We start from the raw sequence: 14530 nt of genomic DNA, 5'->3' as shown, positions 1-14530 counted from the left end.
CGGCACCCATCTTGCCGATAGCTTTTTCATGCCTAATTTTTCATGTAGAATTGAAACAACTGCACCTATAGATATCCTTATGGCCTCAGCTAACTCACGCACATTTAATCTTCTATCCTTCAACACCATATCGTGGATTACCGCTCTGAACTCGTTTTTTTCCATTTTTCTTAACGAACAATTTTTTTTCAATTGGTTATAAAAACACGTAAACTCAGAAGATGTGGACTGTGATTGCACCATATATCTAGTCGGGAGTGGTGCTGACTGAAAACAGATGATTTGGAGCGATTCGCGCGCCATTTGTTGGTCATTCTAAGGACTTATTGAACTACCCTCGTAATAAATTGCATGTTTTCATCAATTTTTTTGGATTGCTGAAGTAAATTAATTTATACATCTGCTCTCTTTGTTACTGAAAACTTTGTTCTTCCTTTTATATTCATAAAAAGCATCAAGTTTTAACTAAGTTTAGTGTTTTTGTTATACATGACAACGCAAAGACAGGGCTACCTGATCGGAGCGACATCTATTGGATTTATCTGAACCACGATACGTCTCTGGATCTAAGTAAACAGAAAGAGTGGGGGCGATGCGTAAGGCTGCTGCTGAATTTCTGTTTTATCGTACGTCGATAAAGTTGCTTAGGATTGGGGGTGGGGTGTTCTGAATTATTTTTCTCGAGTGTCGGTAATGGCGTCTCGAATTCGGGGTTGGAAGACTACAGATTTTCTAGTTCCTCAAGCATTTATGCAGGAGCTCCAAATTTGAATTTTGTAGGCTCAAGACTTGTTAGTGGCTCAAACTGTTCCGAATTCCAATGACAATAGTTTTAATTTAATTCATAAAAAATTGAGTGCCTGTTCCAATATTCGACACTTTCGTCCAGACAATTCCTTCTTCGACAGTATTTCCGCCCAAATACGTAAAGATGCGCGTCTGTCAAGACCACCATAGAAACCATAGACCACCATAGAAATAAGACTTTTTTTTCTGTGTATATCATCGTAAGTGCCAAATATAAAAGTGTTGTACGTGGTGAATACGAAAGTTGGTACATGCAGAATACAATAGATTTATACTTTTCTTTAACATCGAGAGCAGGAAATATTAAATCCCAGATCCATGCAAGTAAATCGTTCTACGTTCCTATTAGTCCTACTAATAACTTCGTTTCAGAGATCGCTCTGAGCAATTTGCGTACTTGAACTTTTCGCAAGCCAACGAACGAATCATCAAGTTGTGAACTAAGTTCCTTCGAGTTAGATCGTCGTAAAGTGATTTTCCGAATAAAGTCCGAAGTTTAATATGTTCGTGAAAAATAAATTAAGAGTGAATTCTGTAGCTGTTCAGGACAAATTATCTCTCTACTATATAGAAAACCGTGGGAGTGTATCATTTATGTAATTTAATAGAATCACTTAAAAGTAGTTCAAACAAACATCTGGTAGAGTTCCGTCGCTCTTGGTCTTTCAAGCATAGAAAGATACATGTAAGTTTATTGAATCTAGCTGTTAATTATTTTCTTATCTTTTCAATAAATCTCATGTTAACTTGACTATCTGTTACTTGTTTTAAACATTGTATTGACGCAATTCCCACAGGGTTTCCAGTGATAAAGAACACACATGCAAACAATTGATCAAGCCCTACCCACCTGACATAATCAGCAAGACTGGTCTCTCGCTCTTTTTCGTTTTTTAAAGCTACCCTCGTCTTTTGTTCAGGACGTGACAAAAGCACACATTTTTCTTAAGTTGTAAAATGATTTCTATAATTTTTCGAATATCAAAGATTTTCTTGAAAAAAAATCTCTTTTCACTGCGCTGGGAATCGAATCACAGAACTTCTGGTTTCCGGTCAGTTGCTTTTCCATTAAGCTATTGGAAAAATCAGAATAAGAAGTTTAATTCAAGAAAATAACGCTAATTTGTAGCTAAGTGTTAATGGTACAGGTAATTATTGAAATTGAATCTATGATATCGTCAGCGAATCGTACTATACCGGCAGTAGATAACCCTCCAAAAGCATGGAGACAGAAAATTCAGAGTATCGATCAAGGTGAGAATCTTCAATAACAGAAAATGCGCAAAGTTCTAATCAAACTAGATGGAAAATAATTTACTTAAATTTTTTAATTAAATTTTTTCTTGAAAAAAAGATATTACTCTTTTCGCTTTACTGGGAATCGAACCACAGAACTTCTTATGGTTTTGGAGGGGTTTGTCAAGTACCATTCGCTGATGATATAATAGGTTCATTTTAAATAATCATTTGTACGTATAGGAATATTCGCTGACGATGTAACAGATTCATTTGGTATAATTTTTTATCAGAAGGAAAATTAAAAGAAATTAAATTGCCAATATAATAATAATTTATTTTTTAACAGAATACGTCATTTTTCAACTAAATAGTTTAATTCTGAACCAAGAACAAGGAAATTGTGACTAAAATGATATAACTTCATCTATTATATTTAGTTTTCAAAGAACAGTTAAAGAAATCAAAACGATCAATTTCGAACAAACAAGATCGATTTTTTACTGAAGAATACTAGTTTTCTAAGAAATAGGTGAAGTGGGACGATGGTCGTGGGGGCTAAAGCGTAGGCGTTGGACCCACTCCTTCGGCTTGCGGGTTCGATTCCCGCCTCGCACTCTGGAAAAGTCTCGGTGGCCCATGCGGTGAACACTAGCCTAGCCAGGGAGTTGTTCATTTCCGGAGAGTCGTGGGACCGGTACCTCTAGAGAAAAAGGTTTTCTCTAAGTACTTAAGGCTCTTGCTCTTGGTGGTTCGGAACCCACCTTAAACTGTAGGTCCCCCTTCCACCACCAAGTAAGTGTGTGGAGGGTGTGTAAAGGAATAGAGAAGGTGTACGAAAAATGTAAACCCTTAGGGGACACATTAGAAGCTTCCACTCAACTAAAAAATAGGTGAATTTTCAACCAAATAATTGATTCTTTAACTATAAAAGGTTATTTTTCAACAGAATGAAAAAAAAATTATTTTAACTGAAAAGGGACTTGAAGGGCTACATTGCATACAGGCGTAAGTGCCACGATGCTTGCTGGCGTAAGTGCCATGCTACATAGTTTTCCCGTCACCGCGTCGCCATTGATTTTCAGAGCTCGTGTTGATTCTGCGTTTTTTAAGTTTGTCCTTTAAAAATTTTTTCCTCAAATTAAACAATTAAAGAGTTACGCAACTTTATGTGTGTCAAAATTGAAGCTTTTTGGTGCTCGTCGATCTTTCACCAAGGCTTTCTTGCACATGGTTTTCTTGTTGAAAGTGCTCCTTTTGCGATTCAATAGAGCTAACCAACATATGAAAAGTGCTTTGTTTCTATGTTGTTTTAATTGAAAAATAAAACGGTTACACAACTTTTCATGTATAAAAATCAGAGTTTGTGTGGACACGCTGTACCTTTGACAAATGTTTTCTCGGAAAAGGATGCTTCTTTCAGGATGTTTATTTCATGATTCGATAAAGCCTAACAGTACCTCAAAACTTTTTTGCATTTTTTTTTGCTTAAAATTATTTGCGTAAAAGTTACACAATTTTCAATTCTCCTGTAAATTTCAAGTGTTGGCACTTACGCCCTTATGCAGTGCGCCCCTTTGATTTTTAAATATCGAGTTCAAAAATTTATTTTCAGCAACACAAAAAAATTAATTATAACGAAAAAATTTAACTTTTAACAAAAATTCGAATTGTTACTGTAGTAGTTTCTCATTGATTTCCTACTAAATATTTGAATTGTCGACATCAAAATATGTATTTACAACAAAAATGATAGGTGGGAAAATGGAGCTAGAAAGGGGAAGGTATTTTAGAATGAATCGATTGCAGATGGATGAAGTGAAAATGATACACGAGGAAGGGAGGTATATCAGATGATTAAGAAGAATGGCGTGGGAAGAGAGAAGGCGAAATCTAAGGAAAGAGTAAGAGTGTCAAGTTTTAACAGGAACTATGCGTGAATTATGATAAGGGAGAGAGCGCAATATTTGTGTGAGAGAGAAGAGAAAGGAAGCTAGGAACTTATAGCGAGGATAAGATGCAGTCACATAGATTAGTATAATAGGTGCTGTCTTTCTAGAGAGAAGTGAATGCGTCGATTGTGCGGGAAAAAGGATGCAAAAGTGGAGCACTAACTGAAGGAGTGTGAAGAGGTAAAAAAAATGGGAGAAGTATGCTGATAATGTTGCATGAAAGTGGGGACAAAAGGGCAGTAGCATATGCAAGGGCATATTGGGTAAACTTGAGAAGAAGAGAAGGAAAAAAAGAATGAAGAAGGAAAAATTGTAGATAGGAGAGGAAGTACGTATAAAAAATGGTAACTATTGCAATTAGTAGGTAAGTAGTAGGTAAATAGTATGTATTAGCCGCGGAGACAGAGGTTGGCAATGCGAGGCACAGCGAGAAAGGAGTGACATACGTGCGAGGCGTTTCAACAAAATGATACAATTGAAGAAAATTATTCAATTTGCAAATAACTAATTAATTAGAAAAAAATATTCAGACCTGGAAATTGATCTTTTGCCTGTAAAAGTTTTTCTATAGATAAAACAACACTCACACAAAAAACGAATGAAAAGTCACTGATAACAAGCTGACACAGTGTAGGTATTACTTATAAAAATCCATGACAAGCAATTGATCTTTAGAATTGCATCATTCTAATTCGAAATTTTCGGATAAAATAAAAAAAAAAACATAATCTTTATAAAAACGTTGCACATCATTTTAATTAATTTAATTTGCGGATCAGATTGATCAGCCGACATTTCTTCTGGGCTCAAATCTAACATCCACATGCTTTATATGATACCACTTTCGGATTTCCTTATTGTTTGCTAAAGGAGTTGCATAGACTTCATTCTCTTCCATTTTCCTGACCGAGTCAGTAAATATATTTATTGTCGCTCGATCTCCGCTTGGACGAGTAGGTGCAGGTAAATATAATCCACGAAAAATTGAATTAGCACTTGGCAATTTTTTCACTAATGCAAAAGCGTTACCATTAATGTCTGATAATATATACTGTTCTCCGGTTGGCTTCTCGGGATAGAGATTCTTATTTCCATTTCTCAAATAAACTTCTACGCTAGGAGAAAAAGTGTATAATTGGATTGCTAATTCCCAGCTCGTATTTCTGAGGGGAAAAAATCGATAAAATGGGAGTTCTTCAATTTTTATTCCAAATAATTTATAAAAAGGGGGGATGCTGTGAGGCGTGGGCCCAGCAGGAAAAAATGGCTCAACTGGGACATCCACAGTCTTCCTTATAAGATAATCGTTGAATGAAGTCTTTCCTAGTGGAGTGTCATTGGCTTCATCTGCTTCTATTTCGCTGACGCAATGGGTGAATATGTTTATCTTCGCTCGTAATCCCCTTTTACCAGGAGGCATATATAATCCACGTAAAATCGTATGACCACTTTTTCGTCTTTCCACTAATGCTAAGGCGTCACCATTAACTTCTGATATTATAAATTGTACTCCAGTTAGCGGGTCAGAGATACGACCACGTTGATCTCTCAAATAAATTTTAGTACCGGGACGAAAATCGTATAAACGAATGACAAGTTCCCGGCTCGAATTGTTGACGGGAAAGTACCGTTGAAATCGAAGATCATCAATTTTAATTCCAAATAGTGTTGAATAGAAGGGAATTTTGCCAGGAGGAGACGTAGGCCTGACAGGAAGAGATGACTCAGCAGGAGCAGAAGACGTAGCAGGATCAGATCGCATGGCAGGAGGATGCTCCATACCATGAGAATGCGAATTGGAACTATGAAATTCGTGGACATGAGGATATCTGTCAGATGGTAAACTCAACCCTGGAACATGAAACAGCGGATTATATTTTTCTGATGTACACAATTATACTTGGAAGGGAGGCTCAAGGTCTAGAGGCTCAATTTTTGTTGTTATTGAAGATAATTTCGCAACAACTGTAGGACATATATAAAGCAAGTGCACAAAACATTTTTTACCTTGAAAAGCTATGTTCAAAATAGAAATTTTTGTGAGAAAGTTTTATTTATTGAGTACCACGGGCATAAACGTTTTATATTTTATGTTCTAAATAATTTAATTTTTAATTTTTTGTAAAAGCTAATTTAATTATTAAGAGAACTCGAATCATTTTTAAGAATTTGAGTATTCAAGGGGTTTTCGGGGCATTATGGGTATTTATTTTACCTGAAAATAATTGGATCAAATAATTATTCAACTTAAAAAAAAAAGAAAGACAAATCGGCGAAAGAAAAACCAGAGTGCATCAATTCTTTGTTCAAAAAGATTTATTTTGACAATTATGATCCATCACATCATATTTGTTATTAAGAAATTTAGACAGTTTGACTTCGGATTTTAAATCGGAGACACGAAAACCGCTGAATAAAATTTTTTAATGAAATCGTTTTAATTTTGTTAATTGTGTTCCGCCATCTTGGATCATTTATCTTAAAATTTGAAATTTTTGCTTCGGATAAAATGTTTTTCCTTTTAGACCATTGCAATAAAAATATCTACGATTTAAAAAATAAATTTAACAAAGCTGCCCAGAGTGCGGTCTTAGAGGGACAGAAACAGTTATCGTGAACAAATCATTTTTTTTTTATAAAAAAACGAATATAGCTTTATGTAGTAACAAAGATTAAATATTTTCTAACGTTTTAGAAAAACAAATTGATATACAAAATTTATTCTTCGAGGTTAGCAATAATTACGCTTTATTAAGAATTATTCAAATACATGCTATTTTCAATTGTTTAAACATTTTTTTTAAAAGTACAACTGATGTGTTTTTCAATGAGTATGCTCATTTCTTTCTGTTGAATCAACTCAGAATGTCTTTTCAATTACTCTTTGTAATGACGGGTTATTGTTTCCCAAACATATTAAAATAATTATATTCCTTGAAAAATATCTAAATTTTGAATTTGTTTCTGAAAATTGTTTAAACAATTACCAAATTACACCTATTATAAATAAATCGTAATAAAAGTTTTAAATTACTTCCCTCTTTCACCGAAACACTGGATTTGATTTCGCTATTATTGGAGAAAAATGGTAAGATACACCTATTGACCAGTATTATCCAATCATTTAAAATGAAAATTGTGTTTCATATCAATAATGATTAAAACATTAATAAAAAAATAAACTAACTATTTGAATTTTCAACATAATTTTGAAATTTTCAACTAAAGAATATCATTCTACAAGCGAAAATAGCATTATGAAATTTTCAGTTAGGAAAATTATTTTACAACAAAAAGGATTAATTTTTTTAAACAATAAGACGAATTTTCAACGAAAGAGTGAAGCCTTCAAGTCAAGAAGTGAAATATTTTAGAAAATTGTTCACCTCTTAAGCATAAAAGAAAAACTTCCACCTAAACATTTAATTTGAAATTTCAACTAAGAATTTATAACTAAAATAAGATAAGTGTCGGCTAAAAAAAATTACTTTAAACCCCTAAAGATATATTTTCAACTAAATAGTTAATTCTGTCACCCAAGATGTGAATTTTCAAGTAAAAAGAATTATTTCCCATCAAAATAGTTATTGTTTCATCTAAAAAAGTAAAATTTTAAGTAAAGCAGTTAAATTTTGAACCAAAAAATTAATTATCAAACAATCAGTTACATTTTCAAGTAGGAAAAAAACAATTGTTTCGAATAAAAAATAATACATTTTCAAGACTATTATTTCTAATGAAAGAGAAAAATTTTCGACTGGAATAGTGAAATTTTCTCGAAATTTTCTACTAAAGAAACAATTCCCAAACAAATATTTACATATTTCCAACAAAAAGGTGAATTTGCAAGGATATTTTTAATTTTTTAACAAAAAATATAAATTATCAGCTGAACGATTGAACCCTTCACTTAAACAAATTAATTGTTAATAATGAAGTGAATTTTCAACACAATAGATGAATTTTTGCCCAAATGGTTCAACTATCGACGGAAAAAATTCGTCTTTTTAAAATTTTTTACTGAACCGAACAGGGTGGTAGTTTAGAAGTCTGGTCTCCAATTTTGAATCTTTTTTATGCTCATATATCATAAAATTATTTATGAAAAAAATTTCTTTTTTCTTTGATCTTAAATAGTCGATTCCAGTTCGTGACGCTGGGAAAATATAAACAGGCGAGGAATGCTTGAGGAGCGGGATTTGTACTCCCAAAGCATTTCGCTCCCAGTCTCTGCTTATTAACAATAATAAGCCTTTTGTGTTTATTGCCTTACAAAACTTATAGGAACTACTAGAAAAATTCAAGTTACATTATTATGTAAAGTAAGTGCAAATGGATTTTTTTCCTGTATAATGTATCCGTTACAATTAAGGTCAAAAAATAAAGTTTTTTACCCCAGACAGCTAGTTGACTTGGTTCACTCGAAGCAAATGGACTTGCAGAATATTGGCTCGAATGATGTTGGGTACGCCGGCGAATGGGCAATTTCTCGCGCCGAGAAAAGCTTGGTGAATGCTCGTCCTCCGAACTTGATTCTGTAAGAACATATAGAAATGGATGAATTTTTAATTTTTAATACTAAGAATGAAAAGTCTTGCCACAGAAGTTGCAGCTTACTTCATTCAATAAATGCTGCAGATTTTGCAATGTACAAAATTCAATCGTCAACAAAAAATAATTGGTATCTACACTGTTATAAATTTCTTTTGAAAACTTCCACTACATGGATTGGAAGTTTATTTCCGAAACGCAAGGTAACCCTGCACTGTACAATGTTGTAGTTTCAAAATGCTGGAATTGGTATGCTATCTTACCTGTATGGGAATTTTATAATACAAGTCTAGTAGCTGGATACCTCCACACCGGTTGAAACGAAAAAGTATAGTGTATAACGCGCGTATTTAATTTACGAGATTCATAGAATTCATGGGATTCTTGGGATTTAGAAAATTTACGGAATTCATGAAATTTGCGGAATTCAAAGAGTTACAGAAATTCACAGAATTCATTAAATTTACAGAATTCAACGAATTTACGAAATTCACGGAATTCAAGATGATCAGAGAATTCACGAAATTTGCCCAATTTGAGGAATTCACAAAATCAACGGAATTGATAAAATTTAATGATTTAATAAAGTACAATGAAATCACGGAATTTAAGAAATGTATGGAATTCATTAAGTTTCAGGAATTTCTTGAATTCCATTCATTTGGTGAATGGTTTGAATCCCTGGTATTCTGTTAATTGCATGAATTCCGTCAATTTCGGGTGTTACATGAATTCAAAAATTTTTTACTTTTATAAATTCTGCAAACTCCGTTAACTTCTTAAATTCCCTGAATTTCGTAAATGGCATGAATTCCGTGAATTCCGGGTGTTATATAAATTCCGTGACTTCCTTGAATTCCGTAATTTCTGTGATTACAGACCATCCCGCAAATTCTTTAATTTGCGATAATTCCCTGAACTATATGAATTCCGTGAATTTCGCAAGTTCCATAAATTAAGTATATTCTGTGATTTCCGTAAATTCCATGGATATCGTGAATTCGTAAATTTCATAAATTCGATCAATTCCGTTAATTCCTTGATTTCAGTGAATTCCTTAATTTGAATAAATTACATATATTCCTTAAATTCGATGAATTCCGTGAAATCCTTCAGTTAAATTAATTCCATGAATTCTTCCAATTCATTGAATTCCAGGAATTCCGTGAATCCAATAAATTCCGTGAATTTCGAATGTTACACGAATTTCTACAATTTTTTTATTTCTATGAATTCTGCGAATTCCGTTAATTTCTTGAATTTCGTGAATTCCGTAAAATCCATAAATTCCATCAATTCCAAGAATTCATTGATTTAAGTGAATTCCTCGAATTCTTTTAGTTGAATGTATTCCATGAACTCCTTAAATTCAATGAATTCCATCAATCCATTGAATTCCATGAACACCGCGAATTGAATGAATTCCATGAATTTTGCGAATTCCTGGAATTGCATGAATTGTTTGAATTCCTTGCATATATTGAATTCCAGATATTCCGTGAATTCCACGAATTTCATGTGTTTCTTGAATTTTATGAATTCTGCAAATTCCGTGACCTGTGAAGTTTATAATTTCCTTCATTTCCATGAATTCTGGATTCCCTGACCATGGTTGCAATTGTACCTTAGGCTTGTGTTGTAGAATTCTAGTAGATGTGTTGTGGAATTCCAAACATTTTTAGCGGTGTACCCAATTCAACGACCGTTCTTTACGCCGCGTGTTCTCACTGCCAATGAAATTTAAAGTCATCCTGCTAAAAAAAAGTCAGGAATATCTTCAGAAAACTCCCAATTTCTGACAACTTTTTTACGCTTCTCGATATAAATTGTCAGGAATAGTCATGATGTCGAGAAATCGTCAGAACTGCTGATCATTTGTGATGATTCCTGACTTATTTCAGTAGGGCAGACTTCCACTGACTCATTTCTGCGTAGTAGTTTTAAAGAATGGATCGAGAAAAGGGGATACAAGGGTCCAAAAGTTAGCAGAGGACAAATAAATCCTCTACAATATGCCCACAATGTAGAAAATTAGGAAGTGCTTAAAGGAAAGGAAGATCAAGAAAGATCAGACACGAAAAGGAAATAGGGTAAGATCTCAGTTAACCCAAATTTCATTTCTCCCCAAACTTATTTCCCTAAAAATTCAAAAATAGAATTACGAGTTCGTGAGTTGGAATTCCGTGTATCATAAATCCAGGAAAGTCAATAATGAAGCAGTTGGGCCATATAGAAACTTTACAAATTCACAAAGTACAAGGTTATGCTAGAGAATTCAAGCAGGAATGAGCAATTTCTCAACAGAAACCTTTAGGCCTCTTAGGAAGCTTAGAATTTTTGCCGAACTTGCTTATTTTTCATTAGAAATAGTTTGGTCATTCCGAAAACTTAAGAGATTGAACAATTTGTGGTTATTTTAGCGATTTCTCGTCGAAATGAGATATTTTAACTAGATAAGCAGATCGTTTTTTGGATAGCTTGTTTCTTTTATTTCATTTATTTATTCAGATAGTTTATTTTAGATACTATAACCCGAGAAAAAGTAAAGTCTTTTTAAAAAGATATTAATTCGAAGAATTATTTATTATAAGCAATTTCATGCTGATTCTTTTTTGCCCTGCTTAAAATGACAGGTTAAAATCTAATAGAAACCGGAAAGGAACCGCTTACATACCGTTTCGGTCCTTACCCGGTTGTATAGGTTTTTATTTGTTCTTTAATTTAATTTTGTCAGAGCTATCTGGGTCTTCCCGGTCCTTATCCGGGAAATAGTGATAAAAAATAAGTTGTTTAAATATTCAACCCGCGCCTACCCGGTTTTTATCTGGTCAATGAAAACAAAATGAAAATAATTTTCGTATCAAATTAGATTTCAACCCGGATCCTATCCGGTCTCTATATGGAAATCGACTTTTGTGAGTCGCGTTATGATGAAAGTGTACCGGGTACCTGGCGCTACCCGGTACCTATCTGGCATATGGAACCAGAAATTAAAACAGGGTTATACTTTTCCACCCGGTTTCTATCCGGTCTCTTTAAGGAACATGGTCACTTGTAAATTATTAAGTGAAAGTGTGCCGGCTACCTGATTCTACCCGGTTCTTATCTGGCAAATGGAACCAGAAATTAAAATAAGGATATACTTTTTTACTCGGTTGCTATCCGGTCTCTCTAAGGCACCTGGCCACTTGCGGATTATTAAGTGGAAGTGCACCTGCTACCCGGTCCTACTCGGTGGCTATCTTTCAAATAGAACCAGAAATTAAAATAAGGATGTAATTTTTTCCCGGTTCCGATCCGGTCTTTCTAAGGTACCTGGTCACTTGTGAATTATTAAGTGGAAGTGCACCTGCCGCCCCGTCCTACCCGGTTGCTATCTTCCAAATGGAACCAGAAATTAATATAAGGATATACGTTTCTACCCGGTTCATATCCGGTCTTTCTGAGGCACCTGGCCACTTGTGAATTATCAAGCGAAAGTTCCCCGGCTACCCGGTCCTACCAGTTTCCTATCTAGAAAATAGAACTAGAATTTAAATAAGGATATACTTTTCTACCCGGTTCCTATTCGGTCTCTCTAAGGCACGTGGCCACTTGTGAATCTTTAAGTGAAAGTACACCTGCTATAGCGTATGTTTGGCAGGGTTGAGATATAAATCCTATCTCCAGTGTCCATAAAAACACATTTTTCCTTCAATTTCGTTACTTCAATGATGCTATTTTCTTTTCTTTCCTCGGCTTCAAATAAGTGATTCAGTACAACATCATGAATTTCTCGGAATTTATCATTGTTATCTCTCGCTGCATTATATAGAATCACAGTTTTTGCATTTAGGAACTCAACTCCATAATTTGCAGTTTTGCAGTACTCAAGCAATTTCAACACATTGACAAAACATTTGTTTTGAAGACGGGCACGTTTCGGGTAGAAAACGCATAAGTACTGGGTCGAAGTATTTTGAGAAACCGGATGAGACGCAGGTGGAAATTGAGTAAAGATATTACGTGATCTCAGATAGAACACAGTCAAGCGCCGGGTGCAAGGAGGGGCAAAAACCGTGTCCAATTCCTACAGCATCAGATGAGAATCGGATAAAGTATTTTTAAGGAACTGGATACAAAATGAGTTGAAACGTTTAAGATTTTCGATAATACCCATATAGAAGCCGGAGATGAAAATATCAATCCCGATAGAATCCGATCAAGGGCCGAATGTAAACCGGGGACAAGATCTGGGTACGTTAATTTAAAATTTGTTCAGATTGAAGGGTGACAAATCAAGAAGGCAGCCTAATAGAGTAGAGCTTAAATTTTAAATGTTTCTACTTTTTTATTAGAAATAACAAAAAAATCCAAAACCAATTAAAATTTTTTCTTATGAACCAAACAATTTTAAGTAAGCAGTTACTCGTTTTAAAAAGGGAAAAATTTAAGAAGTAAACCTTTTTTATTGAAGAACATTTTTTGTTAAAAATTTGTTTAGGTTAAAATAAATGAAATCTACAAACTAAACAACAATATGTAACCTGATTAATTTACAAAAGCACGTTACCTATTTGCAATCTAGTGTGATTTGACTTTATTTAATAATGTGAGAATAAAACGAAGGTTGTTCAATTTGCAGTCGAGTGTAAAATTACTACGTCCGGGGGGTGTAAATCCGCGGGGACGAGCGCCGCAGAATTATTTTCAGGACGTAAATTTGGATCATTCGGGACAAGAGACTGCATGTCGTGCAAGACGATAAGTTCCGGAGACCCGAACGATCACTTACAATTTGCTGCGGATTTCGTTTGTTGTTTTGTGCGTGAAATAGATTTTAAAGTTATTTTAAAATTTTAGCAAACTACTATATACAATAGTATATGCCATTCTCAATAACTATGAAGGATTTTCGAGTATAACAGAAAAGTTTAGGGATACCTAACCTCAAAATAATATTTTAACTGTATGTTTTGACTCATGGCTCGGACATAAGTTCACTGTCCACGATAGGAAATTTACGTCCTACATATGTTTATTCATGGCGGACGCAGGTTGAGAAGAAAAATATGTAGTTTTACAGAATTCTGCTTATTTACTATGTGCCACACGGATCAAATAATTTACAAAAAAATGCTTCAATAATGATCTAAATTTTCTAAATGCACATAAAATTAAACAATTCATTTCAATTCTTCAAATAAAAGAACTTTCCTTGACTTTTGCATTGTTCAGCAGAAATAAATTTGCTCTGAACAATAAAAAAAGGTATATTCAATAAATATCAAGATTCTGATCAGATCCAGTTGGAGCGGGATAGTATGGAATATTTTGATTTTCCTCTTATGATAATGACGAAATTCTTTATCTTCTACAAAGTTTATAAGAAGTCAAGAAGAATGAGCAGAGATTTCAAAATTAGTAAAATGTTTGCTTATCATTAACTAATGCTTGAAGAAGTACAAATACAAAACAATATTATAATTTTTTATTTGTGACCTTTGTGACACGTAGTTTAAATTAATTTCGACCACTCAATGATTTTCTGTTGATAAGGGAATATATATATATGTAATAAAAAAGTTAAAAAATTTGAAAACATCTTATCTGTAGGCAAATCAGAATAAAAGTTAAATAAATATATATTTTGAGGATATTACATAGAAGCTTTATGATTATATGTTTCATAAATTTTACAGAAATATTTTTGTTACCAAAAATAATATTGCATTTTTTCCAACTTTTTTGATACAACTTTAAGTTCTTGCAATTCAATAAAAAAATTTTCACGATTCACACTCATAAGCTGTTGATATACGGTAAAGTAGCTTCAAAATGAGCTCAAGAACATAAAAAAATGTTAACTGTTTCATAAGTTATTGAAAATTTAGGAAAATATTGAAATTTAAACTATTTTTGCAATATCTACTCAAACAGTAGACAAATTGAATTCATCCTGGGTTTATTTCATACAGAATTTCAAAAAAAATCAACTTTTTAAA

Source organism: Belonocnema kinseyi, chromosome 1 (assembly GCF_010883055.1).
Source record: "Belonocnema kinseyi isolate 2016_QV_RU_SX_M_011 chromosome 1, B_treatae_v1, whole genome shotgun sequence".
Taxonomy (NCBI): domain Eukaryota; kingdom Metazoa; phylum Arthropoda; class Insecta; order Hymenoptera; family Cynipidae; genus Belonocnema; species Belonocnema kinseyi.
The sequence above is the reverse complement of the archived record's forward strand: the minus strand, read 5'-3'. Positions refer to the sequence as shown.